Genomic DNA, 19,142 nt, shown 5'->3' with positions numbered 1-19,142 from the left:
GTCCTACATTAGTTGAGGGAGGTCTTCAGGATGGCATCCAGTGTCTCTGGTGAGTTGAACTGTATATGTTGTGTTCATACGACCTGCTCAAGTACTGCCATACTGTGGCATCCATAGCCGCAGGTCACTTGCCAGCTCCTGTTTAGCTCACCAGTAACGTCCTGCAAAGCAAAAGTGCTTTGCTCTTATAATGGTGGAAACAAGCAGGTGATCTCTATACAGCTGTTTTTTTGGTGGGATGAGTTCTCCATTATATATTTAAGACTGATCTTAACATATGAATCAGTTTCAATCCATGTAACCCTCTCCAATGCTTAGAACATGTAAGAATGACATAGATAAGTATTACAGTTGGGATATATCAGACATCAGTGAATTGCGACTATAGAGTACATCAAGACATAATATAGTTTTTCTCACAGTGGTAGATAAGGGTCATAATGTTTGGAAAGGAGTTGGACAAATTGCCGTGTTTAATAAAATTAAGCCAAGGGTTTCCAACTTTTTTACACTTGTCCAACACTATTGCAAAGAAGAAAGAATTTTTATGGATGCCAACTCTATTTTATTTTCTCATTTATAAAGGGGGAAGTGACAAAAAATTTCACTTGTATAAGGAGGGGGATAAGATTTGTCAAATTGACAACTTTTGGCATAACATAGAGAATATCATAGTGAAAGTATGTCACAAGCAATGCGCTGTGACATAGTGCACAGCATACATATATAATCACACACACTTACATACACAGACAGACATGCATTAGTTGAATGTATGGTGCACAGTCTGTGTTGCACATATGTGCATGTCCTACCCTTTCTATTCCCTTCCCCACCCTTCACACTTCTTTCCATGTCCTTATTTAGTTAACAATGTCTACTTTCAGACATACCCCAATAAACTCTGTCATATGTTAGGGGTGGAGGTGACAAGCAGGGTGTATATTTACCATTTACTTCCTGCTGTGTGTATGTATACACACATGTGGAGTGTGAATATGTCCCACACAGACCCTTCAGCTGTAGTAAACTCCCTCCTGAACCCCTCCCCCACCTGACCCACTGTCCCCTCCACTCTTATTAATTTATTACAAACAAATGAACCAGATGTTGTTGTTATGTCAGTTGAAGCCTTCAATTCAGGACAGAGGAAGGGTGCACAACGGTTGCTTGCGACTGTAGATATTGGTCCCCTATCTATTTATTCAACTGTCTATCTATGACTGTCTAGACAGCTAACTTTGCAACTATTCATCTATCATCATAGCTCGCTCTCTCTCTCGCTATATATATATATATATGACTGTATGTATATATCATCATCGTCATCATTACTTCAGTGTCCCTTTTCCATGCTTGCATGGATTGGACAGTTTATTGAAGCAGATTCTCTACAGCTGGATACCCATCCTGTTCCCAACCCTTGCATGTTTCCAAGGAAGGTAATATCTCCTTATGGTTGGACATGTTTTCACAGAATGTTGGAAATGAATGACAATGCTTGTGTGACAATAATACTCATTTCCAACTGATGCATACACACATATGACATATACGTACACACACACACACACACATAGATGATGGATTTCTTTCAGCTTCCATCTACCAATTCCACTTGCATGGCATTTGTTGGCCAGAGGCTAGACACCTACCCAGTCATACACACCCACACATACATACACACGTGTGTGTATGTATCGAGTGTGGTTGTTGCCAGTGCTGCCAGACTGGCTCCCATGCAAGTAGCACATAAAAACACCTTTTGAGCATGGTCATTGCCAGAACCACCTGACTGGCCTTTGTGCCAGTGGCACATAAAAGCAGCCACTACACTCTCGGAGTGGTTGGCGTTAGGAAGGGCATCCAGCTGTAGAAACTTTGCCAGATCAGATCGAGCCTGGTGCAGCCTCTGGCTCACCAGTCCTCAGTCAAACCGTCCAACCCATGCCAGCATGGAAAGCAGACGTTAAACAATGATGATGATTATGATGATAATGATATATTGTTGGCATCCTTTTTGTTTCTGTCTCAGCCTTCTGTTTCCTATACTTAGACTTCTCCACTTGTCTCAGTGATGTTCCACTAACATACAGAGTTCACCAAGATGGTTTTCTTGAGAGAACTAATGTGTTAGTTTTTACAACACTAATTCTCATCCTTGTTTATTTACCCTCCTCTTTCCTATCTATTTATGTCTCTCAAACTTCCTACCTCACTGTCTTCCATGCATCCTCTCCTATTCTCCAGCCATTTATCTCTCCCTCCCTGCCTCTCCCTATTAAATCCAGACCCAATATAGTTTATCAATTTGTTATCAATAGGTGAACAAACTCACAACCATTAGATCGTAACATTATTACATCTTGTATTGTACAAAATGCCAGCTTTGATTATAAGCTTAACAACACCAAGGTGAAATAGATTATTGATCCTTTAATGGCAAGATGGATATAGATGCAGGCATGGCTGTGTGGTTAGGTTTTTTTCCCAACCACATGGTTTCAGGTTCAGTTCCACTGCATGGCACCAGCCTTGGGTAACCAAGTCCTTGTCAATGAATTTAGAAGAGGAAACTGAAAGAAACCTGGTGTATGTGTGTGTGTGCATGCGTGCGCAGATGTGTGTGTTCTCTGCCACCACTTGACAACTGCTGTTAGTTTGTTTACATCTGAGCAATTCAACAACAGAAAGTAGAGTAAGTGTCAGACTTTAAAAAAAAATGAGTACTGGAGTCAGTTTATTTGACTAAACTCTTTAAGATAGTGCTCTGGCATGGCCACAGTCCAATGACTGAAGTAAATAAAAGATAAACAATAAAGTATACGGAAACCATTATATTACTTGTAGAGGTTCTGTATTGAGGATTCTAGACATAGAAATGTAGACCAGGGGTGTAGCTAGGGTAAATGGCATCCAGGGCAAGCATCATAATTTCACCCCCACCAAAAAGTTAAAAAGCATAGAAAAAATGAATAACTGGTTTTATTAATGGATTAATTAGAAAATGATTTTGATCAAAATTGCGCCCGCCCCCATCCCTCAGAGTTGCATCCAGGGCATGTGCTCTGCTTGCCCCACCCTAGCTATGCCCCCTGATGTCGACATATCTAGTTCTTGATGTTCTACAGTAGAGACTGACAGTGAAGGACCAATTTTATCATTGGCACTGGTCCTTTATTGACTGTCAAAGAAACAAGGAATCAACAGATCTTTTGTTCAGTGGGTGATGAGGATCTTTGAGATTGCCGTTTAGCCCCAGGTTAGCGCTTATTCAACAGATCTATAATTAAAGGTATGCCAATTGTGAACATCCAAATATAGTACGGCTGGAACTATACTACCCACTGCATCATTGTTTTTTACTGACAGTAGATCATGATTATGAGATTTAGCTGTTATTTCTGGCAGGTCAAGTAGCCACAGAAGCTCTTGGTTTTAGTCCATTCTTTTCCAGCTAGAACCAGCATACCTTTGTCCCCAAACAGTGTAACTAGGACTACATTATCTAATGTGACCTTTCTTTTTTAAGACAGTAGCACATACTATGAGGAATATTTCATTGCTATTTCCAGCGAACCAGCTGACTATGACTATGAAGATCCGGCTTCTCTATATCCTCCCCTCACCCACCCATCCCTGAGAGTCCCTTGTCACTGACTCCTTGATGATGATGATGATGATGATGATGTCTGTTGTCAAACTAGAACTGTCAGTAACATTACAGCTGAACACTATTCTGGGAAGGCAGGCATCATCACCATCACCATGGCTCCCTTCCTTTCCATTTCTCTCCACATCCTTCTTACACATTCCTTACTCTCACCACCACCACCACCGTCACCATCACAACAGCTAATACTAATCTATTTTTATCTTTCAGATTTACATTTCTGATAGATAGGCTCCCTTTCTCTATCCTCCTTCATGCCACCACCACCACCACTACAACCCTTATGTGCCTTCTACCCATCACAGACTTTACCATTGTTGTTGTTGTTGTTGTTGTCTCTAAGAATTCTGACAAATGGTTTCTATTCCTCTCCATGCCCCCCCTCACCAACATTTGTTGCATCTTCATCCTTCTGTTCCTCCATCTATGCTCCAGTTGAGATACTGTCTTTAGGTGGGGTAGTGGGGGTGGGGTTACTATGATAGTTTATGATAATGGTGGTGCTGGTGCTTATCTGCTGTCATTTGTATCTCATTCAGTAACAGCAACCATAACAGACAAACATATACATACATATATACATACACTGACCCACAAACACACATACATATACTGACCCACATACATATGCACATACACACACTGACCCACATACATACACACACACACACACTGACATACATTATCTTTATCATTTTGTGTATTTACAAGAGAAGCTTTGTACATCGTAGATTTGTATGTGTGTATACCATCATCATTATCCTCCTTATCATCATCATCATCCAATGTCCATTTTCCATGCTGACATGGGTTGGACAATTTGACATGATCTGGCAAGCCAAAAGGCTGCATATATATATATATATATATAATATATATATATATATATATATATATAATATATATATATATATATATTGGTAAAACGGTAAGATAACAAAAGAAAGAAAGAGAACTCAATATTATGTAAATAGAGGAAATTTATCTATAAAATAATATGTTACATTACTCGATAGTCAAGATAGAACTCTGAGTTTCAGATGCCGAAGTGGGAATCCACAACGCCATCTCTTCGGTTATCTGGCTAAATAGCCAGATAACCAAAGAGATGGCGTTGTGGATTCCCACTTCGGCATCTGAAACTCAGAGTTCTATCTTGACTATCGAGTAATGTAACATATTATTTTATAGATATATATATATATATATATATATATACACACACACACATGTGGAGTGGCTGTGTGGTAAGTAACTTACTTACCAACTACATGGCTCTGGGTTCAGTCCCACTGTGTGACACCTTGGGCAAGTGTCTTCTATTGTAGCCTCGGGCTGACCAAAGCCTTGTGAGTAGATTTGGTTGATGGAAACTGAAAGAAGCCCATTGTATATATATACATATGTGTGTGTGTCTGTGTCTGTCCCCCCACCATCGCTTGACAACTAATGTTGGCATGTTTACATCCCCATAACTTAGTGGTTTGGCAAAAGAGACTGATAGAATAAGTACTAGGCTTACAAAGAATAAGTCCTGGGGTCGATTTGTGCAACTAAAGGTGGTGCTCCAGCATGGCCACAGTCAAATGACAAATAAATAAAAGAACATATATATATATATATGTGTGTGTGTGTGTGTTTGTCACAAAAACAAGGGATGGAACAGGCTACTAAACATGTTTTTATCATATATTGTCCATTTTTTTTGTCACATGCAGTAGCTGCATAAATGCTTGAAACTTACTGACTTCCTACACATGGATCCCTGGATCATACCTATTTACTCTATACATATACATGTGTGTGTAGTGTTTCCAAAAAATTTGTATACAAATTGAATGTTTATAAAGATAATGTTTACTAAAATACATTTAATTTTCAAAATTTAACAGAATCTACACATTAAACTTGATTTTATTATGAATGTATGTTTTCAAACTGATGACAGTTCAGATCCAGGAACTGCTAATAACATGAATCAATGGAGTATATATATATATATATATATAAAACATAATTGTTTTATTTCAAGTTTTATAAAATGTACATGTGTTTCATCAAACCAATCGCAGTTATTACACGAAACAATTGGCCAAGTTATGTACTACACTTGACACACTTCCTCAATATTTTCAGTGAAAATACGAAGTATAAATTATATTCAATATCTTTGGTATGTTAGAATAGAGGGTAACTGTGTTGTAATAAGAGAATATAAATAGATGGTCAATGAGAGAAGTGATCATAGTCATGTCCCCTTTACATACATAATTGGGTAGACAAACACGCACACTCACAACTACATACTTATACACATACTAAAGTAGAAAGAGAAAAATTAAATAACTCTGAAGTGAAGCAGGCTCAATGATAACAATTACAATACTAGCAACTAGTCAGTGACACATCTTAGAAAATGAAACAGGATGGTCTCTGTGGCAGTTTTATGCTATCAGGTTCAAATATCTTCACCTTAACCCTTTAGTGTTCAGATTATTCTATCAAACATAATGCTTATTGATTCCCATTGACTTGAATTAATCATGCATTATCTCATATCTTCAAGATCTTGATGGTGTAATTACTCAATGTAGAATAACATTGTAGGGTAAATGTGAGGGCCTGGATCTGGTCAGTTTGAACATAAAACAGATTAAATATTTTGGCCAGATATGGCCGGTTTAAATACTAAAGGGTTAAGTAGCCATTGTATATCATTGAACATCTACTCTTTACATCTTCTTATTTCTTCACACTTTGTTTCCTTCTAATATGTCATACCAATGATATTAAACATAGTTTACATTGCTGAAATATATGAAGGCATACATTTCTGTATTTTCCACTAAGAATGCAGAGGAAGTACATTGGTTGCATTATGCAACATTGCTAACCGTCATGTGTCATACTGACAATCAGTTTACTGAAACAAGTTTATGCTTTATAATGTTCAAAATACCAATTATGTTTTCTGTGTATATTATTACTATAATGTAGCTCAAATTCTACAAGCTGGCCTATGATGGACTTCACCTAAATGCACTGAATATAAGAGTGGAGTGAGGAATTTTCTACTGAATCCAAAACTTTGGCTACATGTCACATCTTCCAGCATACTTTTATATCATATATATATATATATATAATATATATATATATATATATATATATATATATATATATATATTATAATAATAATATCCTAACCACCCACTATCCTAGTAATGCTTATATCCTTGTTTTATCACCAGTCAATTCCAAACTGACATTATTATTGCAATTGAACTACAACTTCAACCACTACCTCAATCACCACCACCACCACTGTCAGTACTACTGCTATCTCAACTACCATTATCACAACCACTACCAGTACTACTAATGCTACTATCTCAACCATCACCATCATAAAACAACCACCACCACTTACTGTCATTTCTAGTAATACTACTACTATTACTTCAACTACCATTTTCATTGCTGCTGCTGCTACTACTACTACCACATTAACCGTTCTTCTACAATAATAATAACTATTACCACCACATCTAACAACCACACAGCTACTAAAGCCCCCTCTTCTCACTGTCACCATCACACACACACTACCGTTCTTGCATCCCTCCCTTAGAATTTGCTATGTGCTGGAATGAAAACTAAAGAGCACACATATACCTGTACCCCTATCTTTCCCTCCCTCTAACCAGAGAGAGACAGAGGGAGTGAGAGGTTCCATATATGTACATATATATGTATGTGTGTGTGGTGTGTGTCAGTGTGCGTGAATGATCTTTCGCTCTGTACATTTGCCATAAGGAGGAGGCAGGAACTGTTACTTCTTGGCTGAAAGAAACTTCTTCAATGAAAGGTTTGTTCATTTAGCCTGAACTTCTTATTTCAAACTGTCATCACTTGAAATAATTTCTTCTCATCCTATTTAACATACTTCTATGCATGCATTTGTATGTGTGTGTGTGTGTACGTGTATCTATATGTATATGTGCATGCAATTAAATGCATTTATGCATGTCTGTGTTTGCATGCATTTATGCATGTGTGTGAGAGGGATACAAGGACATGCATGAAGGTACTGCTGGAGATTGAACATGTTACCTGCAGCTGGACTGCAGCAACTGATGAGAGAGACCAGCAGAAGAGATCAATTCCCTTCTGATTCCATACCTCAAAATACTTCATACCTTGATAATTATCGATGAACTGTCTACAATGCTAATGCTGATGATGATGAGGACAAACATTTATGTGTGTCTGTGTGTGTGTTTGAGACAGAGCAATTAAAGAAATTCTATATAATTATGTATGTGCATAGCTATATATACAGCATTACAGGTATCTTTAATTATATAGCCAAGGTGTCTGAAAATCAAAAAAAAAAAATGTAAACTGCAGAATTTATCATTGGTATGTAGTTTATAGATATGTACATGTGTGTGTGTGCATGCGTGTATACATATATATATATATATATATAATGTATACACACACACACACACACATATGGTGGTGCTCCTGCATGACTGCAGCTACAGGCTGTAAAAGATAAAAGAAATAGTGTGTGTGTGTGTATATATATATATATATATATTTACACAGACACATACGTACATATACCTGTGTATGTATGTATGTATGTATGTATATTCCCACAAAAACATAAGCATAATCTGCAAAGAACATATACTGTTAGATACTAATATAATTTCAGCCTACAAAAGCTGTGTATCCATCTGTGGTTACATGTTTACTTCTGCATGTATATATGTGCTTATTTGTCTCTGTACTTGTGTGTTTATGTCTACATATGTATGCATACATTTCTAATCATAAATTTGTGTATGTAAAGAGAGAGGGAGTAATTTAAATGGCTATGTGATACATCTATTAATTGACCAACTTGTAGTGATTCTTCTTCATCCTATATATGTTTTCATTTCTAATCCAATGAGAGTTGCTTTATCTTTTGTTTTACTGAATTCTGTAAAATATCAATCATACACAGAGGTGAAACATAAGAATATCTAACAAAATATTTTGTGGCAATTAGTTATGCCTCTTTATGTTCTCAGTTTTAATTTTCCAAGGAAGATTTTACCTCCATCCTTCTTAGATCAGTGAAATAGACCAGCTGCTACTTGCCCTTATGGTCAGCCAAGATCCAACAGTTTCATGGCCAAAGATATTTCAGCTATTGTGCTGGAAACCCAGCTCTACTATTACCCTTTTTTAATTGGTATAATTTGAGAGACCTTTGGTTGCTATTTCCAGGAGACCTAGCAGCCACAGAGACACTTCTTTGTAATCTCAGGAAGTACTTTGATATCATCTATAAAATCTTCTCCACCACTCCTCTCCCAAACTGTCAGATCTTTTGCCAATACTAAAAATCAATAGCTTTAGAACAGTTCAATATATTCTGTTATTGTAGTCTATAAAAGGAATTTAACACTTTTGTAAAACAGTATATAACAATGTACTATGGTAACTAAACCCACCTCCATATAAACACACACATATATATATATATACTTATACACCCATGTACACACACACACACACATATATATTTATATATATATATTTATATATATATATATATATATATATATAGTTATACATATATACACATAATAATAAAACATGATAATATATACCACTGTTTATCTCATTAGTGATACTACTGTACTAATTCATTCTCTCTTTCTCCCCTAAATGTGAGTAGCCATGTAGCTCTTCTACAATAAGATCCTGTTCTATCCAACCCTTTTCTTTCATACCCTAACTCCCATCTGGCGTAAAGATACCCCACCTCACTTCCTACTTCACAGGTTTTGTAGACTTGTGAGCTACTTGGTCACCTCAGTAGTGCTGGTGGCATAAAAAAATTCACACAGTTCAAATTGTAAATTGGTTGACATTAGGAAGGGCATCCAGTTGTAGAATCCATGCCAAAGCAGACACTGGGCTGCAATGCAGTCCTTAGACCCATTGGGTTCTGTCAAACTCATACCAACATGGACATTAAATGATGATGATGATATATTTATATCAATCTGTTATCTTGAGATAGATAGATTATAAGTGTATACACACACAAACATATGTAAATATATATGTGTGTGTATATATACACATACATATATTTATAAATACAAGTGCCTAAATAATGGAAAGGAGTTTTAAGTATTAATAAGAGGATGACGTTTGAGATTTGAGTGTTAATAATAAGATGACTCATGTTTTACATGGGCACAAAATTCATCAACATCTTTACATGTATGAACTCAAAACGAAAGATTTACAGATGAGAACATTTTGGGTCTCTATTGATGAGTTCAAGTCATGTGGATACTTTAGCTGGGATTCAACAGTGATTCTTCCAACGTATGCTATACATTGTTGTGCAGACCAGATGTTGGTATCAGTTAGTCTGCATTCTGTTGGGGTTAGCATTTCAGTAAAGATAGCCCGTAGTCACAGATCCAACATTTTAGGGATGGGTATGTGGTCCCTAATACAACATTTTGGGGAGGAAGAGTATTTGATTTAATCAATCCATTACATGACTGTTATTTTATGTTATCTATCTTAGAAAAAATATCAGCCTATGTTGGATTAGAACTCAAAGTGTAAAAGGTTCTGACTAAATTACTACATGTTACTTTAGCTGTTGCTTTCCTGGTTCTTCTTCACAGATTACAAGATCACATCCTACAGTAGTTTAACTAATCTTCACACTGTCCTTTTAATATACTTATAGAAAATTTTCTCCAGAATTTGCACCCATATTTACCAAATTCATTATAATTTCTGCCCCCCCCCCCATCTCCCCACACTCTAAACAGACCTTATCCCAAACTATGGAAATTCACTCTGACATTATGTTCCATCTCTCACAATGTCAATCTTTATGACCCTACCAATTATGACTTATCACCTCCAAAGCTCAAAGATGATGGAAGTAGTTGCTCATAATCACCTTCTTTATCACTTTCAGTCTCTCCCCCACTCTCTCTCCCCCTCTTTCTCTCTCTCTTTTCTCAATGACAGCCAGAATCACAACAATCAGAGCGTTATTTCTCTATATCTACCATTGGTCTTAAAAACTTTGGTGACAGCAATATTGCCTCTGACTTCCACCATATCTGATATAAAAACTCCATGACTCAATTTCTCATCCTTGCTAGTCAGCTGTCTCTCATTTCATTTGATCAACGACTTCCTGACAAGAATTCAATTCCAGTTAGGACCAAAGTATTCTCCATCATTCATTTTCTATGAACTGTGGTGTACACCAAAGCTTGATTATGTATTTCACACACTTCCTTCCATTTGTTAACAATTTACCATATTTTAACGTATATAAGGAACCCTGTTTTGTCAAAAATTAGGTTAAAAAAATATGGGAGTTTCTTATACATGGATAGTATTATAATCCCTTACAAAACCTCTTCTCCAAATTTTAAGCCCCCCAAAATTAGGGGGTTCCTTATAAACATTAAAATACAGTACATACTGTCATTGCTAACACACACACACACACATACACACGTGGCCAACCCAGCAAATGACTGCGCTGAACCCCTTAGTATTTATTAACAGCAAGTTACAGCCTACACAGATCAGAATTGGGCCCCTAGATCTATGAAGCCCCCAGACAACTGCCCATGCTTTCAGACAGCACTGCACATACACATGTGCGTGCACGCGAGCACACATATGTGCATGCCCATATGCACACACTCAACTATGTAACTCATACAACTCTTCATTTATCTTTATCTTTCAGCATATAGGTATCATCCAAATCTATCCTAGGTACCTCACATTAGACACAACCAGAGCTCTTGAAAACAGTTTTAAATTGTTCTGAAAATCTTGTCACCTTTAATAACAAGACACAAAACACACACATTTCCTTTAAATAATTAGGCACTGAACCCTTCCTATCGATTTTTTTTTACAGCTGTACAAAGACACAGGCACCATATATATTTAAAAAACTGTTTTTCCTCAGCACACATCATTCACATGAGCAACATGAATCACACATTTGAAATATTGTATCCATCTGTATCTGGGATAATGCTATTGTTACATATAAAGGCCCCTTTCCATCATGAAGGACCATGGGATTGCACCTAGAAAGTTACCCTCTGAAGTACAAGTCTGGCTATTTTTTTTGGTGGGGTTTTCTTTTTTCTTTTATTTTTATTTTTTTATGGAAAACTGGCAGTCACCCATGCATACCAGTTTCCCCTCTCCACACCACTGATTTTATCCAAGGGAAAGGCAAAGGCTGATACAACTTAGTACCAGTGATGTTGCAACTCATTTCTACAGACGAGTGCACTGGAGCAACATGAAATAAAGTGTCTTGCTCAAGAACACAACACACAGCCAGTCCGGGAATTGAACTCACTACCTCATGATTGTGTACCTGATGGCCTAACCACTGACCCATATACCTTGTTACATATATCATTACACATTGCAGACCACAATACAGTACTGCTCTTACATCTGTTGTTATGCATACAATCATGCTAAGTCAATAAATCCAAACAACTACTTCCCATAAATTCATTCACAAATACAACTGTTGACAGAGTGGTACCATATCCACTCTTTTCCTTCTACAGCTACTACAGTGGGTTCTATTCATTTTAACTAGCAGGCTACACACCACCTCCAGCCATCCTCATATCCATACTGGCCTAGACGTCAACCTGGAAAAGTTTGGAATTAACTCTTTAACATTTAGATTAATCTGTCAAATATGCTTCATTAGTCACATGGTTTTGAATTAACCATGCATTATCTTGTGGCTTCAAGATTTCAGTGATATGATTGTATCGTTTTTTTTTTTATGACATTGTAGGGTAGATGTGAGAGGCCTGATCTGGCTCTTTGACCATAATACAGGTAGAATATTTGGGGCAGTTATGGCCAGATTAAATACTAAAGGGTTAAAAAATCAAACCCATCAATCTGCTTAGTGTATGGAGAGCTACAAAAGTAATGGGCCCTGCACCTTCTTCTGTCGCTAATTCATTTAAAAATTGCTGTGAAAATAAATAGTTTATCTGTGGAAGTGTGACAACATATCCAGTGGGTGATTCATTTGGTATCCATTGAAGATAAGAGTTAAGAGTCAACCACTAATTTTATGGTAGTGTGTCTTGAAGAGACATCATTTTATACCATTTCTTATTTATTACAGCTGGAACAGACAGCTTTTCATCACTTGAAACTGTCAAAGGTGTTTTTCTTGTAAGAAAACTGGTAAAATACACACATTTACTCGCATTCTACCCCATGTTCTGTCTAGTTATAGACATCTGATTCTCCTTCTCTGCCAAACTATGTATATTCTTTCTCTCTCTCTCTCTCTATTTCTCTCTCTCTTTCTCCCCCCTCCCTCTCTCTCTCTGTCAGACTGAAATTTTAAGATGTGAAGAAGTAAAAACAGTTGTTGGTAAAAAGTACAAAATAAGAAATTGAGTAGATGATGTCTGAAACTGGGTAGAAGGGGGTCTGGAAACCCTTTAACAAAATATATTAAGTAACAGAAAAAGTAATTTACACAAAGTGGGAAAAATCAGTTGGAAAAGAAAATCTTGAACAAAAAAGTTGATGTATATCATTGATGTTGTGTATATGCTTGTAAATACATACATATGCAGTGCACATAAACACACATGCAAACTTTATACATGCTATATATATATATATATATATATATGTATACACACACACACACTCACACATATGCATACATACAGTAGTTAAACCTATGTCATGATGAAAAGCCAGTATAAGAGGAAGAGGAGGTGGTGGAGGAGGAGGACATATGTATATATAGATGGATGTATACCTTATAAGAGCATTCTGTTTATCAAACACACATCAGTTAAGGCCATATAATATTTGTTTGTTCCTTCTCGAGCCAACCCTGGCTTATAAGGGCCGGTTTCCTTGGCGTATAGGTTCCCCACCTGGAGGGGACACCAGTCCCTCACAGGTGAGCTGCAAGATGCAGGAGGAAAGAGTGAGAGAAATTTCTGGTGAAAGAGTCAGCAGAAGTTCGCCATTACCTTCTGCCAGAGCTGCATGGAGCTTAAGTGTTTCATTCATAAACACACACATTGCCCGGTCTGAGATTTGAACCCACGATCCCTCGACTGCTAGTCCGCTGCTCTAACTACTGTGCCATGTGCCTCCGCCATATAATATAGTGAATTGAAAAACTTCTCTAACTGAAATTATTCACAAATTAGCAGAAATTCCTTCCAGAAATCTTTAAAAATCTAAAAACAGCAAGCAAGAGAGATAAGTTGACTGAAATATTTGGACAATAGAGATGATTAAAGTAGATCTGTTTCAAACAAACTGGTGAGGAAACAAACACACGTTTGCATCTTTGTAATTAAAGACCAGGACTATTTCAGTTTCTGTTGTGTATATTGTCCAAAATATTCGTTTAACTTGTCTTATTGAAGTTGAGTGTTTTTTTTAAAACTTAAACACTGCTAGTGGGAGCTTTTACTACTTCCTTATTGCTTAGAATATAGTTGTTTTATTTTGCTATATTGCAGACCCTAAAACATATGTATGTGTATTATATATATATATATTTTTTTGTTTTTTTTGTTTTATTCTTTTTACTTGTTTCAGTCATTTGACTGCGGCCATGCTGGAACACTGCCTTTAGTCGAACAAATCGACACCAGGACTTATTCTTTGCTAGCCTGGTACATATTCTCTCGGTCTCGTTTGCCGAACCACTAAGTTACGGTGACATAAACACACCAGTATCAGTTGTCAAGCGATGGCGGGGGGACAAACACACACACACACACACACACATATATAGTCGGGCTTTTTTCAGTTTCCATCTACCAAATCCACTCACAAGGCTTTGGTCGGCCCCAGGCTATAGTAGAAGACTATTGCCCAAGGTGCCACACAGTGGGACTGAACCCGGAACTATGTGGCTAGTAAGCAAGCTACTTATCACACAGCCACTCCTAATATATATTATTAGGAGTAGCAAATTTAAAAGATGTCCAGCCACTTAGAATAAAGTACTTGGAGATAAGTCTGAGAGTGAGTAAAATATTTAATCCATGATCATTATTACAACAAAATGTATTTATATATATATATATATATATATATATATATATATATGAGAAGGAAATTTGCTAAGTTGGTGGTACTATATTAAAGCAATGGGTAGCAAGCAAGTTGTGATCCCATTGAGATGGATGTAAGGCAGTGGTTTCCAAAGTGGGCAGTATTTCCCTCTGGGGATGGTAGAATGATCCAGGGTGAGATGTTGAAAATAAGTGGGGTGATAATGGGGTAGCCAAAATGGGGCAATGGATGTAAAAACAACAAAATAATGAGTTAATTAGGTTAAGTTTTATTTGGAAAACAGTTGTTTTGAATTTGCTGCAGAAAATATTTTATGTTTGTGGTGGTGAGAGTAAGGTGGGGGCACTAGGAGTGTGGCTTGGGTGCCAAGGGGTGGCAGCCTGAAAGAGTTTGGGAACTACTGATGTAAAGGATTTGCAAGCTAGTCCCCTGCAGAGCTTACAACAGGCTTAGCATCATACAGGCCAGTGAATGGAAATACATTAAATTGGGTGTAGAAGCAGTGGAGGTTGCCTGAAAGTGGCTGTTGATCAAGGGTGGTGGTTGTGGAAGGGGTAATGCAATCTGGAATAGTACTAACTGGACACAAACTTGGGCTTGATCAACTATGCCTGGGTCACCTGCCTAAACAAAAACACTCTAAAAAAACAAACACACACCCCAAAAAAACCACAAACACCCTAATGACTCCATGAAGCATCACTGATGATGTGTCCCCCTACCATGTGGTCTTGGGTTCAATCCCACTGTGCAGCACTTTTGACAAGTGTCTTTTATTATAGCCCTGAGCCAACCAAAGCTTCGTATGTGGATTTGGTAAACAAAAACTGAAATAAAGACTGTCATATCTCTCTATATACATTTATACATATATACAGGGTGCAGCAGAAATAACACCCTTTTGTATTTGAGTTTTCTGGTTTCTGATTGAGTTTCTTTTTTTTATTTCCTAAAAACTTCTGCGATTTTTTCATTAGTTTATTATTCATTTCTTTAAGTAATCCAAAAAATTTGTGTTCAATAAAAAATTACTTAATAAACATTTATATACTATAAAAATTACGTGCAATAAGGGCGTTACTTCTACTGCACCCTGTATATGAGTATGTGTATATGCGTGTGCAAGTGTATGCTTTTCTGTTTATATTTGTCCTTCATCACTACTTCACATCCAGTGTTTGTTTGTTTATGTTCCTGTAACTTAGTGCTTTGGCAAAAGAGACCAACAGAATAAGTACCTGGTTTTAAAAAAATGAATACTGGAGTCACCTTGTTTGATTAAATCCTTTGTGATGGTGTCCCAGCATGGCTATAGTCCAATATTGAAACAAGTAAATGTTGAAAGATATAAGGCACCGGAGTGGTTGTGTGGTAAGTAGCTCACTTCCCAACCACATGGTTCCAGGTTCAGTCCCACTGCATGGCACCTTAGACAAGTGTTTTCTACTATAGCCTAGGGCTAACCAAAGCCTTGTGAGTGGATTTGGTAGGCGGAAACTGAAAGAAGCCTGTCATATATATATATATGTTTGTGTGTCTGTATTTGTCTCCCCACTATCGCTTGACAACTGATATTGGTGCGTTTCCGTCCCTGTAACTTAGCAGTTTGGTAAAGGAGACCAATAGGATAAGTACTAAGCTAACAGAGAATAAGTCCTGGGGTCGATTTGTTCCTCCTATTTGTTTAATTTGCTTACATATAAAATCATTGCCTTAACTTCCTATTGATTCATCATTTGTATGTTTGTGTCAGTCTTACAATCAGTGTTATTTGCATGGCATTCCTTTATGTTGAAATTGATAAAGTAATTACTAAAGTTATGATCCCCAAAACAATTGAAGGTGCTGCTCCATCTTGGCCTTAGTCCTGTCATTAAAACCAGAGAAAAGAATAAAAGAGTTGTGTCATCTCTCTCTCTCTCTCTCTCTCTCTCTCTCTCTCTTTCTCTGTCTCTTACACACACACACACACACACACACATACTCTTCTATATATGTGCACTACTTTCTCACATCTGTTCTTCACAATATGCATTCATATGATATCATTGCACATATTCTATATTTTCAAAGCACACAGAATGTTTATTCCTGTTTTTTCCATAGAGGTGGTGGAGGTTCCTGGATAGGCCAATAATGGTAGTGATGACAGCAATGGTTACTGTAACAATAGTGGCAATGACCTAACGACATTAATCAACTCTTAACACAGTATCACAATTTCAAATCTCATCAGAAGCTATCCTGAAATAGCCATCCTTATTTCTAGCTGACCGTTGCTTCCCTGGTGTAGAATAAAAGTTAGGAATATTACACTGGTATTGGCCATCTTTGAACATCATTGGCCACATCTCTCTTTCAGACAGGTTAATGTCATCAGGTCTCACTCATGTATGTGTACATGAAGGTGGAATTAAACTCAACGACCAGGGTTCAAACAGTCTTATGCACTATATCACCTGGCTATCTAATTAAGGATCCTATTTGTGTGACACCTGAGGAATATGAGTGTTGAATCACGCATGAAATAATGGGGTATATATTCAAATCCCAGTTTGAACATGTGGTTGTTTAGCCCCAGATCAGACATGATCAAGACAACTTATGAGCAAATTCACTCCAGCCATAAACATCATGACTTTGTGTGTATCTGTGATTACATTATCCAATGTGTACTTCATTTCTTAAGACATCACAATGTAATTTGAGTGACTTTGGCTGTTATTTCTTGCAGCTTGAATGAATGACCATAGAGGATGAAACATTTCCAGAAATATGTGGTAGAATCAATAAATAAATATAATCAGTAAGGTCCAAAACCAATACTAATGATGATTCATGGCAATTTGATATTATTTCTACATTAGGGATGAATGTCAGCAAAGCCTGACAGATGTATTTGATTTAACTGAAATATGTAAATCTTGATATTTGCAGACATATACAACCCACCTGGCACAGATAAAAATGGGTATAAATATTTATATGGACATAAAAGTTATAGAACACCTTGAGACAGGTTTTAAAATAGTGTGTGTGTGTTTAGCTTATATAAACTTAGATAATTATCAGCCAGTTCTGGTTCAGGCAATGTCTACTTGGAATTCCAATGGCCTTATATATGAAGATATGAAACACACTGGTATAAATATATATATATGTGTGTGTGTGTAAGTAAGATAAGACTATATATATATATTGCTGTTTTTACTGAGATCTCCCTTTTTAGTAGAAGAAATAGCTATAACTCTTTGACTGCTATTTCTAAATTCGGTATGTGGTGAGGCAATTCGTTGCTAACCCTTTATTGCTTAGTATATATATATATATATATGAGCGTGGCCGTCTGCCAGCCTCGTCTGGCACCTGTGTCGGTGGCACATAAAAACACCATCCGAGCGTGGCCGTCTGCCAGCCTCGTCTGGCACCTGTGTCGGTGGCACATAAAAAACACCATCCGAGCGTGGCCGTCTGCCAGCCTCGTCTGGCACCTGTGTCGGTGGCACATAAAAAACACCATCCGAGCGTGGCCGTTTGCCAGCCTCGTCTGGCACCTGTGTCGGTGGCACATAAAATCACCCACTACACTCTCGGAGTGGTTGGCGTTAGGAAGGGCATCCAGCTGTAGAAACACTGCCAGATCTGACTGGACTGGTGCAGCTTTCGGGCTCCCCAGACCCCAGTTGAACCGTCCAACCCATGCTAGCATGGAAAGCGGACGTTAATTGATGATGATGATGATGATGATGATATCTTATCTTTCACTTGTTCCAGTTATTAGGCTATGGCCATGCTGGAGCACTGTCTTGAAGGGTTTTGTCAAATAAATCAACCCCAGTGTTTTTTTTTAAAGTTTGGCACTTATTCTATCAATCACTTTTTGCCAGATTACTAAGTTACAGGGTTGTAAACAGACCAACACCAGTCGTCCAGTGGTGCAGTGGGGGACAAACACAAACATGCATATATATGTAAACACACACACGCACACACGCACCATGCTTTCTCTGTTTCCAGTTATCAAATTCATTCACAAGGCTTTGGTTAGTCTGGGGCTATAGTAGAAGACACTTTCCCAAGGTGCCATGCAGTGGGACTGAGGGACTGCACCTATGTATGAGTATATTGAATTATTTTCTTCAAACCCATAGCACAGAATATTTTTGAATGAAATGATAGACACGTACACATACATAAAAAAGTTTTGCAATCTTAGATTTCTTTGTCTTTTTTTTTTTGCTTCTTTTTGACAACTTTGTAAAAGATACATTGTAATTCTGGCCAAACTGTA

At 37.3% G+C, this 19,142-nt stretch overlaps 1 protein-coding gene and 1 long non-coding RNA gene across 8 annotated transcripts in view; both read left to right on the top strand.

The window, feature by feature from the left end:
• The window catches only part of LOC115216751 (rho GTPase-activating protein 21-A), a 402,000-nt gene that overhangs the window by 209,042 nt on the left and 173,816 nt on the right, over window positions 1-19,142 (top strand). Inside the window, exon 1 of one of the 7 annotated variants that reach the window (XM_036506769.1) lies at window positions 7,418-7,541. The exons of the other annotated variants lie outside the window; for them this stretch is intronic. The gene's annotated coding sequence lies outside the window, so the exon portion shown is untranslated. Of the gene's footprint in view, window positions 1-7,417; window positions 7,542-19,142 lie in introns of those variants that run through there. 7 annotated transcript variants of the gene reach the window in all.
• On the top strand, window positions 4,880-15,922 carry LOC118765158. Its single transcript, XR_005001025.1, has 3 exons — window positions 4,880-4,904; window positions 5,908-5,911; window positions 15,730-15,922. It is a non-coding gene; the product is annotated as an uncharacterized LOC118765158 (long non-coding RNA).

The sequence above is a fragment of the Octopus sinensis genome, linkage group LG10 (genome assembly GCF_006345805.1).
Source record: "Octopus sinensis linkage group LG10, ASM634580v1, whole genome shotgun sequence".
Taxonomy (NCBI): Eukaryota; Metazoa; Mollusca; class Cephalopoda; order Octopoda; family Octopodidae; genus Octopus; species Octopus sinensis.
The sequence above is the reverse complement of the archived record's forward strand: the minus strand, read 5'-3'. Positions and strand labels throughout refer to the sequence as shown.